The sequence below is a fragment of the Monodelphis domestica genome, chromosome 2, assembly GCF_027887165.1.
Source record: "Monodelphis domestica isolate mMonDom1 chromosome 2, mMonDom1.pri, whole genome shotgun sequence".
NCBI classification, from domain to species: Eukaryota; Metazoa; Chordata; class Mammalia; order Didelphimorphia; family Didelphidae; genus Monodelphis; species Monodelphis domestica.
The window spans coordinates 154,095,851-154,116,249 of NC_077228.1; the positions used below are offsets into that span (position 1 = coordinate 154,095,851).

The window sequence follows — 20,399 nt, forward strand, 5'->3', positions numbered from 1 at the left end:
TGGTATTGTTGTGTCTAAGAGTTTACACAATTTTATAACTCTCTGGGTGTAATCCCAAATTGCTCTTCAAAATACTTGGATCAGTTCACAGCTCCACCAACTATGTATTTGTGTCTCCACTTTTCTATATCCCCATCAACATCATTTTGCCCTTTTGTCATTTTAGCCAATCTGATGGGTATGAGATAATACCTCAGATTTTTAAAATTTGCATTTCCCTAATTAATATCAATTTAGAACATTTTTTCATGTATGGTTTTGTTTTATTTTTCATCCCCAAACTATCTGTTCATATCTTTTGCCCATTTATCAGTTGAGGGAATGGCTCTTATTCTTATAAATATGCCCAAATTCTCCATATATCTTAGATATTGGACCTCTGTTTGAGAAGCCATGAAAAATTTCCCCAATTTTTCTGCTTTCCTTCTAATTTTGGCAATATTTGTTTTATTGTATAAAACCAATTTAATGTACTCAAAATTATACATTTTATATTTTGCAACTCTCTCTACTTATAAATTCCTCTCCTATTTATAAATCTTATAGGAAGTATGTTCCTTGTTCTAATTTTCTTATGACACCTCCCTTTATGCCTAGATCATGTATTCATTTTGAACTCTGTGAGTGGTATAAGAAATTGGTCTCTACCTAGTTACTGCCAAACTACTTTTCAGTTGTCCTAGAAATTTTTACAAAATAGTGATTTCTTATCCCATTATACTTTTATTAAATTTCTACTTTTTATTTTTAAAATTTATTTTATTTATACTTTTATCAAATACAAGGTAATAGGGGCAGCTAGATAACTTGGGGCATTGAGAGTCAGGCCTGGAGATGGAAGATCCTGGGTTCAAATCTGACCTCAGACACTTCTTAACTCTATGACCCAGGGATAGTCACTTAACTACAATTGTCCTTACCACCCTTACCACTCATGTGTTGGAATCAATATACAAAATTGATTCTAAGATAGAAGGTAAGGGCTTTAAGAAAACACAATATAAAATAATTTTTTTTTACTACTGTTTGGTGTGCATCCATTCTGTTCTACTGAGCTACTTTTCTATTTCATAGCCAATACCAGAGAGTTTTGATAATCACTGCTTTGTAATACAGTTTAAAATTCACTACTGCTAGACCTTCTTCCTTTCCAGTTGTTTTTGCATCCTTGAGCTTTTGTTCTTCCAAATGATTTTGTTATTATTATTTCTACCTCAATATAAACAGAGGTTAAGTGACTTGTCCAGGGTCACTCAGCTAGTAACTCCAGGCATTGTGCCATCCAGGTGCCTCTATACAAATGCTTAAATAGACAGATTTCTCAACTAAAGTACCACATGAGGTCCAGATCAGAAAGAACCCATATTCTGCTCTAGCATCATTTGCTCCCAATGCACATTATATATTCCTTTGCACCAAAGGTGTCAAACATGCCTACATATTCATGTGTTCTGCATGTGTCCACAACACTCCTGAGTAGGGTCAAATTAGATGAAAATGCAATTGGGAAATATTTAACAAAATAAATAGAAATATAATAAAACCCAGATAATGTTAATGTATGGTTTTCTAAGTCAGTATATGACCTGCAGAGATCCTTATATACACTTTAGTGGACCTCCCATCCTCCTTTCTAATTAAGTGATAATATTATTCTACACTATTTTACAAACAAGTAGCTAAGTGGTTCAGTGGATTGAGAGCCAGGACAGGAGGTTCTGGGTTCAAATTTGACCTCAGACACCTCTTAGCTGGGTGACCCTGGGCAAGTCATTAACCTGATTTGCCTAGCCCTTATTGCTCTTCTGTCTTGGAACCAACACTTAGTATCAATTCTAAGACAGACTCTGGTAAATGTCCCTGCTGAGCAATGTCTTGACTCAAGCTGGGAGACTGGTATTTACTTTGGGTAAGCCAGCAAGATTTTAGAAATTCTTTGGGGGCTGATCGTTTTCAATGTCTGTGACCTAAAAGAGGCAGTTTTAGAACTTAACAATGAGATATCTGTGGAGTAGTGGAACATTTCACACATGCCAAGTTAAGAATCCAAACTCGAGCCAGCAAAAACATCAACATGGCAGCTTGCCTTTATCGAGTACTTTAAGGTCTTATAAAAAGTACTTTATATATATAAAATCTCACTTGATCCTAGTGCTACCCTGTGATAAAGGAACAAGTAGAATCCCCACTTTATAGATAAAGAAACTGAGGTTCAAAGGAGTTAAATAATAGTGTCAAACTATTAGTCAGTGTTTAGGGGTGGTGGTAGTGGTGGTTTTTAGCTCCTGCCAAACTGGGGCAGGTGGTAAAGTGAATAGAGCTATTGACCTGGAGTCAGCAAGACCTGATCAGGTTCTCAAACATGTACTATCTGGGTGACTCTGGGTAAGTCTGCCTCAGTTTCTTCAACTATAAAATGGAGATAATAAGAGTGTCTCTGTCATAGGGTTGTTGTAAGATCAAATGAGATCATACTTATAAAGCACTTAGCACAGTGTGGGTAAATAAAGAAGTAAATAAAACTTATTCCCTCCTCCCCATCCCAAGTCTTCAGGGATTCGTATCCAGGTCCTCCTTATTCCCCTGAGCTATTCTGTCTAGGCTATGCCAGTACCAAAACTGTGGCATCATAGAATTTGGAGTTGGAAGGAACTCCAGAGATTATTCAGCCCCAGACCCTTATTACAGATGAGGAAACTGAGGACCAGGGAAACTTAGCAACTTGCCTGAAGTGCCCTTGCAGAGGTAGGACTTGATCTGGAGATCCTCAGTGGTTTTGAACTGGTGGGGAGGTCTCAGAGAGTCAGATGTGTTGTATGAGTGGTTAGTCATAAAATAGGAAACTTGTAAGGATCCTGAGGCACGAAATCCCTGATTCCTGAAGGGAAGCTCTCACCTGGGGAATCAGGCCCAAGCTGTGGAGCTTTTGACGCAGAGGCTTACTGGAAGGTCAACTCTGGTCTGTTCTTTCAGGATGAATGTGTGCAGGTGAGGTAATGAAAAGCAATGCAAATCAGGGTAATTTCCTCTGCAGCAATAATTAACCTGGAGGAACCTTGCTGGCTGGAGCTTAGGTTTAGGGAGCACAGCACTAGAGATGTTCTGAAGAGAGGAGATTTTTCCAGCTCTCCCCATGATCTGGGCTGCATAGCAGCGAGCTTTCCTTGCCAGCTCATTACCATAAAAAATCTCATGAATTCAATCGCCAGGCAGGGAAAATGGACTCACTTTGGGGTAGCAAGAATGGCAGGCTAAAAAGAAGGCTGGATTGAGAGTTGGGAGATCGGGGATGTTTTCAGCGCTACCATTAATTGTTCTGTCTCAGACAATGCCTGCTGTGAGACTCAGTTTCCCTCTTTGTAAAATGAGACATTTGGACTTCAAATCACACATTTGGAGCTGAATTTGGATCATATAGGTTATCTACATACATAGAAATTATCTACAGAGCAGGAAATGAAATCCCAGAGAACTGAAGTCTCTCCTGGTATGGTATGGTAAAATGATGAGAATGATGATAACATTTATATAGCGCTTTAAGGTATGCAAAGCTCTTCTATACATATCTTTTTCCTTCCTTCCTTCCTTCCTTCCTTCCTTCCTTCCTTCCTTCCTTCCTTCCTTCCTTCCTTCCTTCCTTCCTTCCTTCCTTCCTTCCTTCCTTCCTTCCTTCCTTCCTTCCTTCCTTCCTTCCTTCCTTCCTTCCTTCCTTCCTTCCTTCCTTCCTTCCTTCCTTCCTTCCTCCCTCCCTCCCTCCCTCCCTCCCTCCCTCCCTCCTTTCCTTCCCTCCCTCCCTCCCTCCCTCCCTCCCTCCCTCCCTCCTTTCCTTCCCTCCCTCCCTCCCTCCTTTCCTTCCTTCCCTCCCTCCCTCCCTCCCTCCTTTCCCTCCCTCCCTCCCTCCCTCCCTCCTTCCTTACCCTCCCTCACTCCCTCCCTCCCTCCTTCCCTCCCTTCCTCCCTTCCTCCCTCCCTTCCTCCCTTCCTTCCTCCCTCCCTTCCTTCCTCCCTTCCTTCCTTCTTTCCTTCCTTCCTTTCCTCCCTTCCTTCCTTCCTTTCCTTCCTTCCTTCCTTCCTTCCTTCCTTCCTTCCTTCCTTCCTTCCTTCCTTCCTTCCTTCCTTCCTTCCTTCCTTCCTTCCTTCCTTCCTTCCTTCCTTCCTTCCTTCCTTCCTTCCTTCCTTCCTATTTTTTCATGACTACATGATCCATGTTCTCTCCTTCCCCTTTTCCTTCCCCTCTCCCAGAGCTGACAAGCAATTCCACTGGGTTATACAATACATAGTTTTTATTTTTTTAAAATAATCTTTACTTTCCATCTTAAAATCAGGACTATGCATGGTTCCAAGGCAGAAGAGCAATAAGGGCTAGACCCTGGGGATTAAGTGACTTACCCAGGGTCATACAGCTAGAATGTGTCTAACCTCAGATTTGAACCCAGGATCTCTCATCACTTGACCTGGCTCTATATCCACTGAGACATCTAGCTGTCCCCAACACATATCTTTTGATCCTTACAATAACCCTGTAAGGAAGAAACTGTTATTATCCCCATTTTATAGATAAGGAAATTGAGGCTGAGATGAAGTTTAGAGACTTGCCCAGGGTCACACAGTTACTAAATATCCAAGGTATGATTTAAACTTAGGCCTACCTTATTCTAAATTATTTTCTCTTTACAGCTTGGTGGCAGCTGGTTGGCATAGTGAACAGAGTCCTGGGCCTGGAGTCATAAAAACACATCTCCCTGAGTTCAAATCTGGCCTTAGACACTTGCTAGTTGTGTGACCCTGGACAGGTAATTTAACAACATTTGCTTCATTTCCCTTATCTATGAAATGAGCTGGAAAAGGAAATGACAAACCTCTCTACTCTCTCTGCCAAGAAAACCCAAAATAGAGTCATGAACTGTCTGACATGACTGAAAAATGACTGAACCTATTATGCCACTGAGCTGACCCTAGTAAGTAGCAGAGCTGGCAGTCCAGTTGTCAATCCTGTTCAGTTTCAAATCCTGCTCCTGCTTTGTACTACCTGTGTGGCCTTTGGTATATTATTTTAAAAAATGTTTTATTTTAAAAATCCTTCCCTTCCATCTTAGAATCAATACCGTGTATTGGTTCCAAGGCTTGTGTGGTAAGGGCTAGGCAATGGGGGTTAAGTGACTTGCCCAGCATCACACAGCTAGGAAGTATCTGAGGTCATATTTGAACCCAGGACCTTCCATCTCTGGACCTGACTCTCAATCTACTGAGCCACCCAGCTGCCTCTCCTTTGGTATATTATTGCACCTCAGGGTACCACAGTTTTCTTATCTGTAAAGTTTAGGATTTGGATTAGATGGCCCATAAAATCCCTTTCAGGTCTAAATCTATAATCCTTTGAATCTAGTCCCTCTGTTCCTTAGCAGCCCTTCCCTCTAAAGTCTCATTCAGACCTGACCTTCTAACTCATCTTTTAGAATTATAGAATTGGAATGGACTGGGAGAGGTCATCCAGTCTGTCACTTTATATCTATCTAGGATTGTCCCATAACACCTCAATAGCACAGTGGATAGAATGCAGTTCTGGAGTCGGGAGGACCTGGGTTCAAATATGCCATCAGATACTTCCTAGCTGTATGACCCTGGGCAAGTCACTTAACCCCCATTGCCTAGCCCTTATTCCTCTTCTGCCTTGGAACTGATAGAATCAGTTCTAAGACTGAAGATAAGGATTTTTTAAATATCAGAGCAAAAATCTCCCTCCCTTCCAGTCAGCCTTTCATAATAAGTTAACATGCAAAACCCTTTTCAAACCTTAAAGTACTACATTAATGCTATTATTGCTAATATTATTATTATTGTAGAGGAAGATTCTATAGCCTTCCTCATCTCACCCTCTCTAGCTAACTTGTTATCAACAAATTTCTCCTGCTGTTTAAATGGAATCCCTTCTGCCCCATTGCTTTCAGCTTAAGCCCATTTTCTCTCTTCTAGGTGTCTGGACCCTGGACATCATTGCTATTAAGCACCTTGTCACATCCCAAATTAGTTATTAAAACGATTGAGGATATTAACAGATGAGACCAGTCTATTATCCACATTTCAAGGTAAGGCATTTAAACCACAGTAATGATTCATGCAGCTTCATCATTGAACCAATCTAGAGGTCATGGTTTGAACTCATATTTAAAGGTCTTGGTTTATTCCATAAGCTTCTGTTACCTCACTGTGAACCTTAGCAGGTGATTTTCCTTTTTCCAATAGGAAAGTTCCTTCTCAGAAGACCAGAAAAAAGTGTCTAGGCCATTCTAGGGGTTCTTTGTCTGGGAGATAGATGGTTGGCCATAAGTCATCTGGTAATAGAGGTTTGTGTATGACCAGTCCAAGTCACCAACCTCCATTTTTCCATTTTTCTGCCTATAAAATGAGAATGGAGAGCCAGTGCAGTCTAGTGGAGAGACAGATGGCCTCAGGTTAGGAAGATGTGGATTTAAGCCCTACCGCTTACTCATACTGACCAGATTATCCTGGAAAAGTCCCCTACCTTCTCAAGTGCCTCATGTCAACTCTCTAAGATCATAAATTATAGAATAGTCATTGATCTACATTGGTAGAGAGCTGACGGATTGAAATTGAGACCAAGAAAATGGAAAAATTTCTCTTCTTGATTTTGTGGTGTAGGAGGCAAGTGGTGAGAGTAAACAAGGTGATTAGAACTTTGATGGCAAAGGAGACGTTATAAATGCCAAGGAAATGCCTTCAATCAAGTTTGGGGGTGGGCGGGTTGGGTAGGATGGGAGAGAAAAAGTAAGTCCAGATTCTTGCTATTCATACGTTGCAGGGGTGTCCTTCAGGAGACTTCCAAACCCACCTGGGGTTTAGGATTCATAAAATGTCCACATTTTCTCCTAGAATGTTTCCCTTTATTTGGTGGTGGGGAAGGAATGCCTGTTCTTTCTCTTTCCCTCATCCATTTAGTGAAACCTCCTTCATGACATTTTCCAAAGGATGGAAAAAGTTGAAGGCTGTGAGCAGAACAAATTCCAAATGGGAAGAAGCATCTTTTTAAATGAGACTAACTATGAAAGAAGTCTGAAATAGAGAAACATGTCCAGTACCTCTGGTCATGACAGTGGTGGGCTCTGAGGTTCCTCCTAGCTCTTCATCCAGTCATAGTAGGATCCTCCTATGAGATGGGGAAAAAAGATAGCCAATGGATAATGTGTTACTCTGAGGTGACTTTGAGGGTGGCCTGTTTCAAAGTTATTCTTCAGTCCTCTTGCCATAGAATGTGATTGTTTCATTCACTATATTTGTATCTCTAGTACCATTATATAATATTGATTGGGAAAAGAACCTTAAAAATGAATGCTAACTGAAAATTACATAGAGTGCCTTGATTTATGTGTCTTATAATGTATCTTATAATTGATGTCTCTCATAATGTCCTTATAATATGTCTTGGCTGGAATCCATTTAAGTCTGGCCTCCATTGGACAGTGTTTAGGTACTGGGATGTCCTGGTGTTGCTGGTTATGTCTAAGTTCCTTAGAGAAATTTGGATTCAGAACAGAACTCGTTTATGTGTTTGTTACTTAGGACAGTTGCCCTTGCATTGAAGAGTTGTAGTTGAATCCCAGAGAAGCAGGATGATTCCATAGACTTGTTTCAAAACTCTTGAGGCTTAGAAATTGTAGGACTTCATCTCTTCTGTTACTCTGTTCTTCCCACTGTTCTCTTGCCCTTGATTGGTTTCTTCTTTCAGGGACATGCCTATCAAAGGATTGGGGCAGCAAAGAGTCTCCCCTCTACTTCTTTTTCTCTTTGCTTTCTATAAAGGATTTTGTAACCAAAGGACACCAAAGACTTCTCTCTCTCTCTCTCTCTCTCTCTCTCTCTCTCTCTCTCTCTCTCTCTCTCTCTCTCTCTCTCATTACTTGGATTTGATGACAAGTGCTGTCAAAACACAAAGCATTATCCCTTGGCACCTATTTCTCTCTAGAATGTATGAATTTGGAAGATTTTCTAAAAATCTGTTTAGCACCTGGGGTCACCCCCTCCCCATTTAGCTTTCATAGTGCTTCTATTAGATGAGGCTCCCCTAGGGTCATGTTTCTCTTTTATAGGTCTGTATTTACTTAAAAACCAAAGCTCAATTTCTGTTACCAATAAGATGGTGGACTAGACTTCTTCTCCAGTCTTCATAACATCTCAAACCTCTCCAAAATAGGAATTATGTGGAAGAGGTAGAACTCTTCTGTTTCCAGGGTCTAAGCTACCAAGAACCCTAATGAGTAAAACCCCAAAGAACTAACTTCAAGGAGGCTAATCTCTAATCCCTAACACTGTCATTCAGCACCTTCTCTGTTTACTTCTTACCCCCCTCTACCCCTAGTTCATGATACAAGTGAATTATGGGTCATCATGTTGTTTGTTGCATTTGAACACGAAGTGTATACATTTGACTTTGACTAGTCTTTGTGTGGAAGTTAAAAGTACCATAATACATCACACTTCTCAATTGCCTTCCTTTTGGCAAGTACAATAATATGAGCTAAGAAATTATTTCCATAGATTGTTTTATGAAAAGAGATTCAGAGTATGACTTTTTTTTTTGGTAGTAAAAGAGATGGGTCCATATATTAAATTTGAAAACCACTGCTTTAAGATTTAAGTGATTTTCCCACAACTACCCTGGGAAGCAAGGACTGAAAGTATTATTATTTCTATTATATAAATGAGAGAGCTGAGAATGGAGGGGTGATGGAGCTAGGATTCAAACCTATCCTTCTGAGTTCAAATCCAGCATTCATTTCCTTGTATAGCACTAACTCATCTGCTCTACGTTTTTTTTTTCATTTTTTATTGTCATGAAAAATATACGTCCATATTGGTCATTGTTGTAAGAGCAAAGTTATACATAACCAAAACCCCAAAACAAAAGCATAAATACACTGATGTGAAAGGTGACTCCAAGAGTTCTTTCTCTGGAAATGGATAGCATTCTCTGTCTTTCAGGTTTGTCTCAGATCATTGCATTGCTGAGAGCAGTCACATTTTCACAGATAATCATCATCCAATATTGCTGTTACTGTGTACAATGTCTCCTAGTTCTGCTTATTTCACTCTGCATCAGTTCCTGCAGATCTTTCCAGCTTTTTCTGAAATCACCTTACTTATCATTTCTTATAGCACAATAGTATTCAATTGCCAACATGTACTACAATTTCAGTCATTCTCCAATTGATGGGCATCCCCTCAGTTTCTAATTCTTTGCCACTACAAAAAGAGCTGCTATAAATATTTTTTGTGCAAGTAGTTCCTTTTTCCTTTTTTTTATTATCTCTTTGGGATACAGATCCAGTAGTAGCATTACCAGATCAAAGGGCATGCACAGTGCAATTTGTTTTTGGATCCAGGATGGCAAGTAGAAGAACTATTTAATGATTTTGGTGATGCACTTAGTGGTGCCACCTAGCTCCAAGAGAATCCTTCCCCAAAGACTCTTCTCTTGACATATACCATATGGCAGGAACTCTTACTTTTCTCTGTTGCAAAAATATCCAGAAACTTAAACAACAAACCAATAGTGTAATTAATGCATGTCAACTGGCCCTCCCATCTTACTGAACCTTGTTTCTAATGATGTCTCAACATTCTTACCTCTAATTTTCAACCTTGATCCAACAAGGGTGGTCATTTGACCATTCTGGCTCAGTTCTAGTCATTACTGCTTCATTCAGTTCAGAAAACATTCCCAAACAAGTGCTTCCTACATGTGTGTAAGCCAGAGTTGTGTCTTTGTCTTGCTATTCCTTCCACTTGGAATATCTTCCTGACCCCTTCATTATTAAATCCAAGTCTACAACCTCATGGCCTTCAGGAAACTTTCCCTGATTAACCCCATTGACTTTGTTCTTTGGTTTCACATTTCCCCAGCCTTTATGAATAAAATTTTTACTCTATTGCCATAACCTACTTATAGTCTTAGCTTTGAGACTGACCAGATTTGTGACCTTTGACAAATCACTTCCCTGTTTTGTTTTTCAATTTCCTGATCTGTAAAATGAAAGGATTGTACTAAACTGAATCTAAGGTCCTTTGCAGCTGTTATTCTATGATTTGATTATTTATTGCTTTGCAATTATATTCCAGTTATTTCTTATGCCTTCTAATAATGTAAGATACACTATAGGACCTTAAAAATTAAACTAATTGGTAAATTTGAAAACAAAGAGAAACCCTTAAAAAAATCTATGAATTTGCCTTATGTAATGAGATACCCATGACTGGTAATCAACAAATACTTTATAAATCCTTATTGACAGAGTTTATGAAGATGATGTTATAGCTTACTTTTAATAAGGCATAAGATTTTCAAAAACTCTACTAGAGCTAGTGATATTTAAAAAAATGTATTTAATTAATTAATTAATTTAGAATATTTTTCCATGGTTACATGATTTGTATGCTTTTCATTCCCTTCTCCCTCTCACCCCTTCCATAGCCAATGAGCAATTCAAATGGTTTTACATGTATCATTGATCAAGACCTATTTCCATGCTATTAATATTTGCAATGGAGGTGATCTTTCTTTTTAAAAATGTTTTGATACTTTCTTTTCTTCTTCTTCCATTACCATCACTTTTAACTCTCTTTCCTGCAATAGGAGTCTTCTTTGTAACAAATAACTTTTCAGTCATTTTTTAGTTGTATCCAATTCGTTATGACCCCATTTACAGTTTTCTTGGCAAAGATATTAGAATGGTTTGCCATTTCCTTCTTTAGCTCATTTGGTTAAATGGGTTAAATGACTTACTCAGGGTCACACACCTAGTATGTGTCTGAAGTTAGATTTGAACTCAGGAAGATGAATCTTCCTGACTCCAGGTCCTGTACTCTATCCACTGTGTCATCTAGCTGCCCAACAAATAAATATCAACAAGCAAAAGAAATGAATACATTGGCTATGTCTGGAAATGGATGCCCCATTTCATTTTTGTGGAAAGGTGGAAGACATTTTTCAAATCTTTGTCTTCTGAAGTGCTGATTGATCAGTGCATAGATCAGAATCCTAAAATCTGTCATCGTCGTTTTCCTTTTTTTAGAATTGTGGTCATTGTGTAAATTGCTCTCTTGGTTCTGTTTATTTTGCTCTCCATTAGTTGCTAAAAGTCTTTCTAAATTCCCTAGAGTTCTTCATAATAGTCACGTTAGTCAATCTGCTAGGTGTGAGGTGGTATCTCAGAGTTGTTTTGATTTGCATTTCTCTGATTATAAGAGATTTAGAACACTTTTTCATGTGCTTGTTAATAGTTTTTATTTCTTTAACTGAAAATTGCCTATTCATGTCCCTTGCCCATTTATCAACTGGAGGATGGCTTGATTTTTTTTTTTGTATAATTGAGTCAGCTCTTTATAAATGTGAGTAATTAGACCTTTGTCAGAGGTTTTTGTTATGAAGATTGTTTCCCAATTTGTTGCTTCTCTTCTTATTTTGGTTGCATTGGTTTTGTTTGTATAAGAACTTTTTAATGTAATAAAAATTATTTATTTTATACTTTTTAATTTTTTCTAACTCTTGCTTGGTCTTAAAATCTTTCCTTTCCCGCAGATCTGAAAAGTATACCATTCTGTGTTCACTTAATTTACTTATAGTTTCCTTCTTCATGTTCAAGTCATTCACCCATTTGGAGTTTATCTTGGTGTAGGGTGTGAGATGTTGATCCAAACCCAATCTCTCCCATGCTGTCTTCCAATTTTCCCAGCAGTTTTTTTTTTAATCAAATAGTGGATTTCTGTCCCCAAAGATGGGATCTTTGGGTTTATCATAGACTGTCTTGCTGAGGTCACCTACCCCAAGTCTATTCTACTGATCCTCCTTTCTGTCTCTTAGCCAGTACTATATTGTTTTGATGACCACTGCTTTATAGTATAGTTTGTGATCTTACTATTTTGGAAAGCAATCTGGAATTATGCTCAAAGAGTTATAAAATTGTACCAGCAATACTACTATTAGTTTATTTCCTAAGGTGATTTCGGAAAAACCCTACATTATCTAAAATATTTTTAACTGCTCTCTTTGTGCTAGCAAAGGATCAGAAATGGAAAGGATGCTCTGCAATTGGGGAATGGCTAAATAATTTGTGGCATATGATTGTGATTGAATACTACTATACCAGAAGACATGATGAGCAGATTAATTTTGGAAAATTTTGGAAGATCTTCATGAAATAATGATGAGTGAAATGAGCAGAACCAAAAGGACATTTTATACAGCAACAGAAATATTTGAAAAATGACTTGAGCATGTCCACTTCCAGAGAAAGAACTGGTAAGTATAAATAAATAAAACATAATTTTAAGTGTACATGTATCTTTTTTATTAAATGATGCCTTCTCTAATGGGAGCAGAGAAGGGAGGGAGGGAATTAATTGGGTATTTTAGTGCAACAAACAAAAAATATTTTAAACAATGTATTTGGAGAGAAAAGATTCTTTGGCTCAGACTTGATAGAATTAGAAGGCAGATTGCCACTGATTGTGTTGTATGTATGTGACCACTCTTCATGCAGATTCAGTTAGTATTGTGCATCCCAGACCTTTGGGGAAAATGCTTTGTAGCTACTGTTTTTACCATACCATCTTAACAAATGATTTTGCTTTGGACTGATTGTATCAACTGGCTAGTTAGTACCAGAAAGTGCAGTAAATAAAGGGAAGGCTTGACAACTCTATTTTAGAAGTGCAACTTCATAGGCTACTTTGAATCTCATAGTATCCACTTTCCTGGCAAATACAACCTGTGAATTTGAGTTGGGGGAAATAGCTCTTCAAGAGGATGCTATAGACACAGTTTGATCCATCATAGTTTATGGAAACTATCTCAGAAATCATATGACCATATTTCTTGGCTTTCTATGGCTCATAGAGGTGTGCAAAATGGTGATGGAAAACTGATCTGAAGAAACCTTTTTTTCCTGTACAATGTTATGGAATTAATACCTGCAGACTGGACGAGTAGAAAAGAGATGGTGTCTGTTTCCCCATACTTATATGATACCAAGTATAGTTCATGTAGTTACTTAATGAGTTCTTTTTGATTGATTGATTGTGAAAACATTAGGCACTCTTGGAAAAGCAGCACTCTATCTGTTGAGAAATCATCTCTTCACTTTGCCATTTCCAGAGTTTAAATGAAGCAACACTTAATACAATCTCCAGACCATTAGGTATGAGCTCCAAGGCATTGGATGTGGGAGAAGTATTTGGGAACAGAACCTTGGGCTGATATGGGTCATAGAAGATCCAGTACCTTTTGCTTGACTAGAAAAATACCCAGCATCCCACATTTTGTCTTAAATATTATATTTTGATGCCTTTCTGTCTTCTCTGGTCATTTTTGTCACTCATGGCCTAGAACTAAATCCCCTGACTTCCAAAGACTCAGAATTTACATAAAATTGGATTTTATCCTTAAAGATGACCTGCAATATAACAACGCTTTGTCCTTCCCTGGAGTTAATCCTAGAAAAGATCCTGTTTTAAAACTTGTGTCTAGGTTTCTCCAAATGTGGGTTCACATAAGTACCCAATATAAAATATAGATCTAGCCAAAATTCTTGTTCTTGATTCATTGCTCTGGACAATGCCTTTCTCCACAAGAAGGGAACTGGTGGAGGGGAGGGGGTAACAGGGAGGAAGGCAGCTAGGTGGTTTGGGGGATAGACAGCCAGGCCTGGAAATGAGTGGCTCTGGGATCAAATCTGGTCTCAGACACTTCCGATCTGGTTGTGGGAAAGTCACTTAACCCCAATTGCCTAGCCCTTACTACTTGTCTGCCTTGGAACTGATAGTATTAATTCTAAGATAGAAGGTAAGGTGCTTTTTTTTTTCCTAAAAAGAAGGGATCTGGGATCCTCAGTGTTTTTGGTTTCAGATTCCTGAGGAACAATTCTATCTGTCTGTCCGTAGTCTAAAGGATACTCTCCAACAAAAGGAGGAAGGACATTAAAAAAGGTATCTAGAGTACTAATATAAAACAGGTATAGAACATAGTCTTATTTCCATACATTAGAGGTGATGCTAAGTAATTAGGAACTGTAGAATCATTAGAAACATTTGAGAGGCTCATTCCAGTCTTATTGAGACCTTCAGAAATATAATGTTATTTTGCATTTGATCTCTAGTGAGTATAGTTTGATCAATGAGTCAGTGCCAAATGAGATCGTTCTGGTGGCCATTCTTTCTCTGTCTTTTTGTCTTTCTAATTTCCCCATATCTAACTCTTCCATCTTTCCCCTCACTCTTTTTCTGTCTCAAAATCTCATCCTTCTCAACTTTCTCTTCCCTTTTTCTCTCTTCTCTATTTCCCTTTTATTTTTGCCAGTTTCTATCTTGTCTGTCTCTCTTTCTTTCCCCCTTTTTCCTCCTTTTCCTCTCTCTCCTTCACTCTTCTTCTTTCTTGTACTTCTCTCTTTGTCTCTCCCTTTCCCTCCTCTCTCCCTCCTTCTTCCTCTTTCTCTTGTTCTCTAACTCCCCTCTCTGGACAATTTTTCTCTTAGCTGGTCTACCTCGCTGGCTGATACTACTGCAACATCAATAGCTATTCCTTTGGTCCCCTGATGTTTGAAGCCTGGGGAAAGGGAAGATGCCAGCTGCCTTTCAAGGTCTCACAAGACCCTCTACTAAAGGAATGAAGACACAAATGGGAAGCAGCCATATCTCAGATACAGTCTTGCCTTGGAAGTCATGAGCTCATAGCTTATGGACTGGTGGAGGGAAATGAGTTTTTCATTGTCAAGGCATGCAGGAAGAAGATGTCATTAGATGATAACTATAGACACTGAGTTTGCTGAGGGCCCAGACTTTTTGAGTGATTATTTGATTCAGTCTACCAGTGGTTGTTTCTACAACTAAGCCACTGAATTTATCAAAGAGCCAGCCAGTTAAGCAAATAAGATATATTTGTTCATTGGCTGCATGATACCCAGAAGTGAACTAGGTGGGGATTCATTGAAGGAAGAAATGACTACCCAAGGACAGCAACTATGCCTCAGCCACATGTGTTCCCTACATGTGCCTCAGTACCTTTCTGTTTCCTTTTGAGCCCACTCCCTCCAGATGTCTTGCGAATGTGCAGGAGGAAGAACACACCCCTGGGTGTGTTGGGGTATATTTTGGACTAATCACTTTTAAGTTTAAACCCATTCTCCTTAGCAACTGAGAATGTGTCCATGGGAAAGTATATCTCCCAGTTGGGAGGGAGGTTTTTGTAACTTCTATTCTTGCTATATCTTTTCAGAAAATATTTCTTTTTAAAAGCACTAATTAATATTAACTGGCTCATTGATATTGAAAGAATGAGGTTGTTGGCTCATGGGTGATAACATTACAAACTTCAACTGCTCAGGGATAATGGAAGTCACTCTCTTGGGACTCAGTTGTGTTTGTATGTATGTGTAGCCTCCCTCCCTCCCTCCCTTCCTCCCTCCCTTCCTCCCTCCCTTCCTCCCTCCCTCCCTCCCTCCCTCCCTCCCTCCTTCCTTCCTTCCTTCCTTCCTTCCTTCCTTCCTTCCTTCCTTCCTTCCTTCCTTCCTTCCTTCCTTCCTTCCTTCCTTCCTTCCTTCCTTCCTTCCTTCCTTCCTTCCTTCCTTCCTTCCTTCCTTCCTTCCTTCCTTCCTTCCTTCCTTCCTTCCTTCCCTTTCTCTCTCCCTCCCACCCTCCCCTGGAATGCAAAGACATTTTGTCACTGCTTAACAAACATGGCCCATTCACCTTCACGGTCCGAGCAACTCATAGCAATGTCACAGAAGCCTGTCAAGGTCCAGATCTCTTGCCTCCCCAGTGATGTGACTTTTGTCCTCCAGTGGTCAGGGAAGTCCTCTTCTTTCTTTTATGGACATAGTGTGGGAAAATCTATTTCAGAGAGACAGATACTCAACTCTCAAACTTAGAAAGTCCCCGTCTTTTTGAAACTCTAGAATTTGGGAACTCTCAAGATAAGAGTTATTTGCAGAATACTTGCAGAGCTGGAACCACTAATTCTCAGCATTGTTAATCTCTTGACAAGTTCAGAAAAGTCAATCCCTAAACAAGCATCTACTATGTTCTAACCATAGTGCTAAGTGCTTGTTTCTGCACATCGAGGATACAAAGAAAGGGGGAAAAACCAGTCCTTGCTATCAAGGAGCTCACAGTCTAGCAAGGGAGACAACCTGTGAAGAACTGTGTATGAATAAATTACCTACAGGAGAAATTGAGGATAATCTCAGAGGAAGGGTTCTAAGATTAGTGAAGACTGGGAAAGACTTTTTGGAGAAAGTGGGATTGTAAGTGGAATTTGAAGGCTACCAGAAAAGGTTGAGATGAGGAGGGAGAGTGTTCCAGACATGAGTGATAGTGAGTAAAAACACTCTGAATCAGTAAATGAATTGTCCTGTGTAAGGAACAGCAAGGTGGTCAATGTCAATGTCACTAGATTGAAGGGGAGTAAGGTATGAGAAACCTGGAAAGGTAGGAAGGTTATAAAGGGATTTGGAAGCCAAATAGAGGATTTTATAATCAATCCTGGAGGTAATAAGGAGCCATGAAAGTTTATTGAGTAGGAGGATAGACAGGGTTAGATATATGCTTCAGAAGACTCAATTTGGCAGTTGAGTGGAGGATGAATTGTCAGGGAGACCAAATCAGAAGTCTAATGCATTAGTTCAGGTATTAAGTGATAAGGGTCTACATAAGGGTGGTTGAAGTCTTAGAGGAGAGAAAGGGGTATATATAAGATATACTATGAAATGATAAAACTTGATAACACATTGGATGATGACATTGGGGTGAGAGAAGGCAGAGTCATCTAAGTTCTGAGCCTAAGTAACTGGGAGGATGGTGTTCCCTTTGATAGTAATGAGGAGTTTTGGAAGAGGGGAGGGTTTGGGGAAAATATAATGAGTTCAATTTTAAACATGTTGAATTTAAGATGTCTATTATTATGTTAAATTAAGATGTCTGTTCAGTCATGTCTAACTCTATGTGATCCCATGCATTATTAATGGGTTTTCTTGGCAAAGATAATGGAGTGGTTTGCCATTTCCTTCTCCAGCTCATTTTACAGATGAGGAAACTAAGACAAACAGGGTTAAGTGACTTGCCCAGGGTCACACAGTTAGTACCTGTCTGAGGCCAAATTTAAACTCAAGGAATGGAGTCTTCCTGACTCTAGGTCCAGTGTTCTATCCATTGTACCACCTAGCTGCCCCTTTAAGTTGTCTACCAAACATCAATTTTAGATGTCTAGCAGGCAATTGGAGAGTCAAGAATGAAGACTGGGAGAAAGGTTAGGGTTGGACTAGTAGATCAAGAGATGGTAATTGAAACTGTGGAAGTTAAAGAGATCAACAAATGAAATCGCATAAAGGGAGAAAACAAGTGGTCCCAGGACAAAATCTTGAGGGAGACCCAGGTCTACATCTTTTCCTTGGGAGCAAGAAGAAATCCTTCCACTCAAATTGCTGAATCCATGTAGGAAAGTCCAGGGGAGAGGAAGGTTGGAAAAAAAAAAAGAGTCCAATATATACATGGAAACCAACACTGTAAAGAAAAACAATTTTGCAAAACTTAAGAACTCTGATCAAAGCAATAACCAATTATGTTTCCAAGGACTTATGATGAAGCATATACATCTTGATAGACAGATGATAGAGCTAAAGTACAGAAAGAGATATTCATTTTTGGACATGACCACTATAAATTTGTCATTCTTGCCTATGCTCATTTGTTACAAGAAATTTCCTCCGCCACTCCCCACTATCCCATTTTAGTTGGGGTAGAATGAGGGAGGACTAGGGAGCAATGCTCCTCCCCCCCAAAAGAGGGCCATTGGAATATTTTTTAAAGGACCATAAGAAAATAGAAGGAAATTGAGAAGGAAACATAGATAAGTAGGAAAGTTTTTAATGTAATGTGTTGAAATTATCATATCCTCTTTTTTTGAAAGAAGTAGTATAAATTGGAAATTTGAGTGGTTTCATACACAATTTTCTTTGTGTTCTGCTGCATTTTTATTTCTATGTATAGAATTTTTAAAAATAAAAGAAAGGGGAAAATCTTATCACAATTTGATCATCCCCTGGGTGTTAAAGGGTATTTTTTTAGTAAGAGGGAAAATCTTCCTTTCTCTGAAACATCATTATGGAGATAGTTCTATTCTTTGGGTACCAACCAGAGGAATTCCTTGTGTCTTCTCAGCAAAGGGCTAGGTCTCAGTCTACCTTTACTTGAGGTGCCCTTCAGGCAAGGTTTCATGTCCTGTTATCTCATTAAGGTGATTGTGGAGCACTCATCAAACTAAAGCTTCCACTCTACCCCTCCTGTGCCTTTGAGGAGGTGCTTACTCCATTTTCCTACTTTGTAGTAATTATTTAAAACTAGAAGTTAAAGCATATACTTTATTGAATTCTTGGGCTTTTCTCTGGTCACTTGCCTTTATTAGCATTTCAAAAAAGTTCTTATGCTTCATCCACAATTGATTAAAGTTTCATAGCTGTAAATCAAAGATGGATTAAAAAAAAGTCTCACTTTCTCCCCACCCCAACCCTCCTCTTTACTTCCTCTCTTAACAAAAACTACCCAGTTCTTGATAGAGGCTTGTGATGGGTATTCATCTCTCTCTCTCTCTCTCTCTCTCATTCTCTCTCTCTCTCTCTCTCAGCTTGTTTTGACCTTAAAAGACCTTCAAAGAGGTCGACCTGAGCCCCAGTCTTGAAAAGAAGGAAACTTATTTCATTTGCATTGCTTACAACCCTCGTCCACTAAAACTGAAAGGATTGAAAAAACCACATTTTACTCTTTCGTCTTGTGGGTGGATGTCTCGTTTTGCATTGGGGCTTAGCATGAAAGCTGGCTCTCACATGTGGGACTCGGTGACTGTTGGTTTGAAGTCAATAGGCTTCAGCCCTGATTCTGGTTAGCTCATCTGGAGTATTGTTTGGGAACTGAGGTCATGTGGTCAATTTCCTGTGTGGGATGGGTTAGCAGCTCTCTGGTCCATGGCCATGCAATCCAGGCACTCCTAACCCTGGCTAGCTATTTTCCAAATTCATGCCATTGGTCATTTGGTAAGGGTCTATGGATGAGTTAGTAAAAATCCATCCCTACTTTTGAGATATGACTTATATGATCAAAACTGTAGAGCTGGTAGGAACCTCAAAGGTCATCGAGTCCAATCCCTTCCTTTAAGAAGGGGAAAACAGACCCATGGGGGTTAAATGAATTGCCCAGCCTGACAGATAATATGTGTTAGATGCATGACTTGAAGTCAGGATCTCTGATTCCAGCAGTGGCTTTTTTCCTCTTGTACCAGAGTGTGTCTCTCACTAAAAGGGTCACCTTTGAGTGTAAAGGTTGGTGTAATAGATTGAGTTTGGGATTTAAAGATCTGCATTCAAATCCTGCTTTGACACTTAATATATGTATAACCTTGAATATGTCAATATCTTGAGTCTCAGTTTCTATACCTGTAAAAATAAGGATAATAACATTGATTTCACAGAGTTAATGTGAGAATCAAATAATCCAGTGGTTGTAAAGTTCTTCACAATTCTTAAAATGCATATAGATGCATGCTATGATAATGATAATGAGTTCCATCTATGGTAAGAGAGAAAATCTTCCTCCATTCTGTGAACAGTCATCTTAGTGACAGTTGAGTCTCTGGGCACCAATAAGAGTAATTCCTTGTGTTATCTCAGCAAAGGGCCAGGTCTCAGTCTATTTCTATTGGAGGTACCTTTAATTTTTTTTCCCTTCATACTCTCAGGAGATAGCATCTTGCTTGGCATATGGTAGACATCTAATAAATTCTTACTGAATAGTATAGAATAGAATCAAACTAGCCAAATTGAATAGAGTAGCTGAATTGTCCACCTTGATCCTTGGGAGCTTAGGACAAAGAATTTCATTTTGGTCTTGACTTTTCCTCTCTCAATCTCATCTGATACCTGCTTGGAAAACCTGTCTTCCTAAGGATGTTGCCAAGAGAGTAAATGTGATAAAATCTTAGAGATGTTTTGGAGATCCCCAGGACAAAAGCATAATCAGAACTCAAAGGACTGTTATTATGTCATATATTTAAAAAAAGAACACCCATAATGTGGGGGAACAAAACAGGTTCAACCCACTCTTTCTTGAAGTAAGAATCTTGTACACTCCTTGAGTGTCTGAGGTTTGTGGTGAGGACAGTAATGGTGGGGCAAGGGGAGAATTCTCTGCTCTTTATGTAAACAGCCTGCATCTATTATAGAGAGGTAAATAATAAATACACAGAAGGGTAGTTTCTATTTATAGAGGCCTCAGTCCCACAGTACCAGTCCTAGCATCTTTCCTCTCTTACTTCTCATAGTCATCCAGAATTGCTAGTCTTACCC

General features: G+C 39.1%; 1 long non-coding RNA gene across 2 annotated transcripts in view; it reads left to right on the forward strand.

Moving 5' to 3' along the window:
• LOC103098235 (uncharacterized) overlaps positions 1-20,399 on the forward strand; it is a 45,128-nt gene that overhangs the window by 19,271 nt on the left and 5,458 nt on the right. For both annotated transcript variants that reach the window (XR_008916253.1, XR_008916252.1), the window contains exons 2-4: positions 4,678-4,793; positions 5,974-6,086; positions 12,071-12,313. This is a non-coding gene — a long non-coding RNA (uncharacterized LOC103098235). The remainder of the gene's footprint in view (positions 1-4,677; positions 4,794-5,973; positions 6,087-12,070; positions 12,314-20,399) is intronic.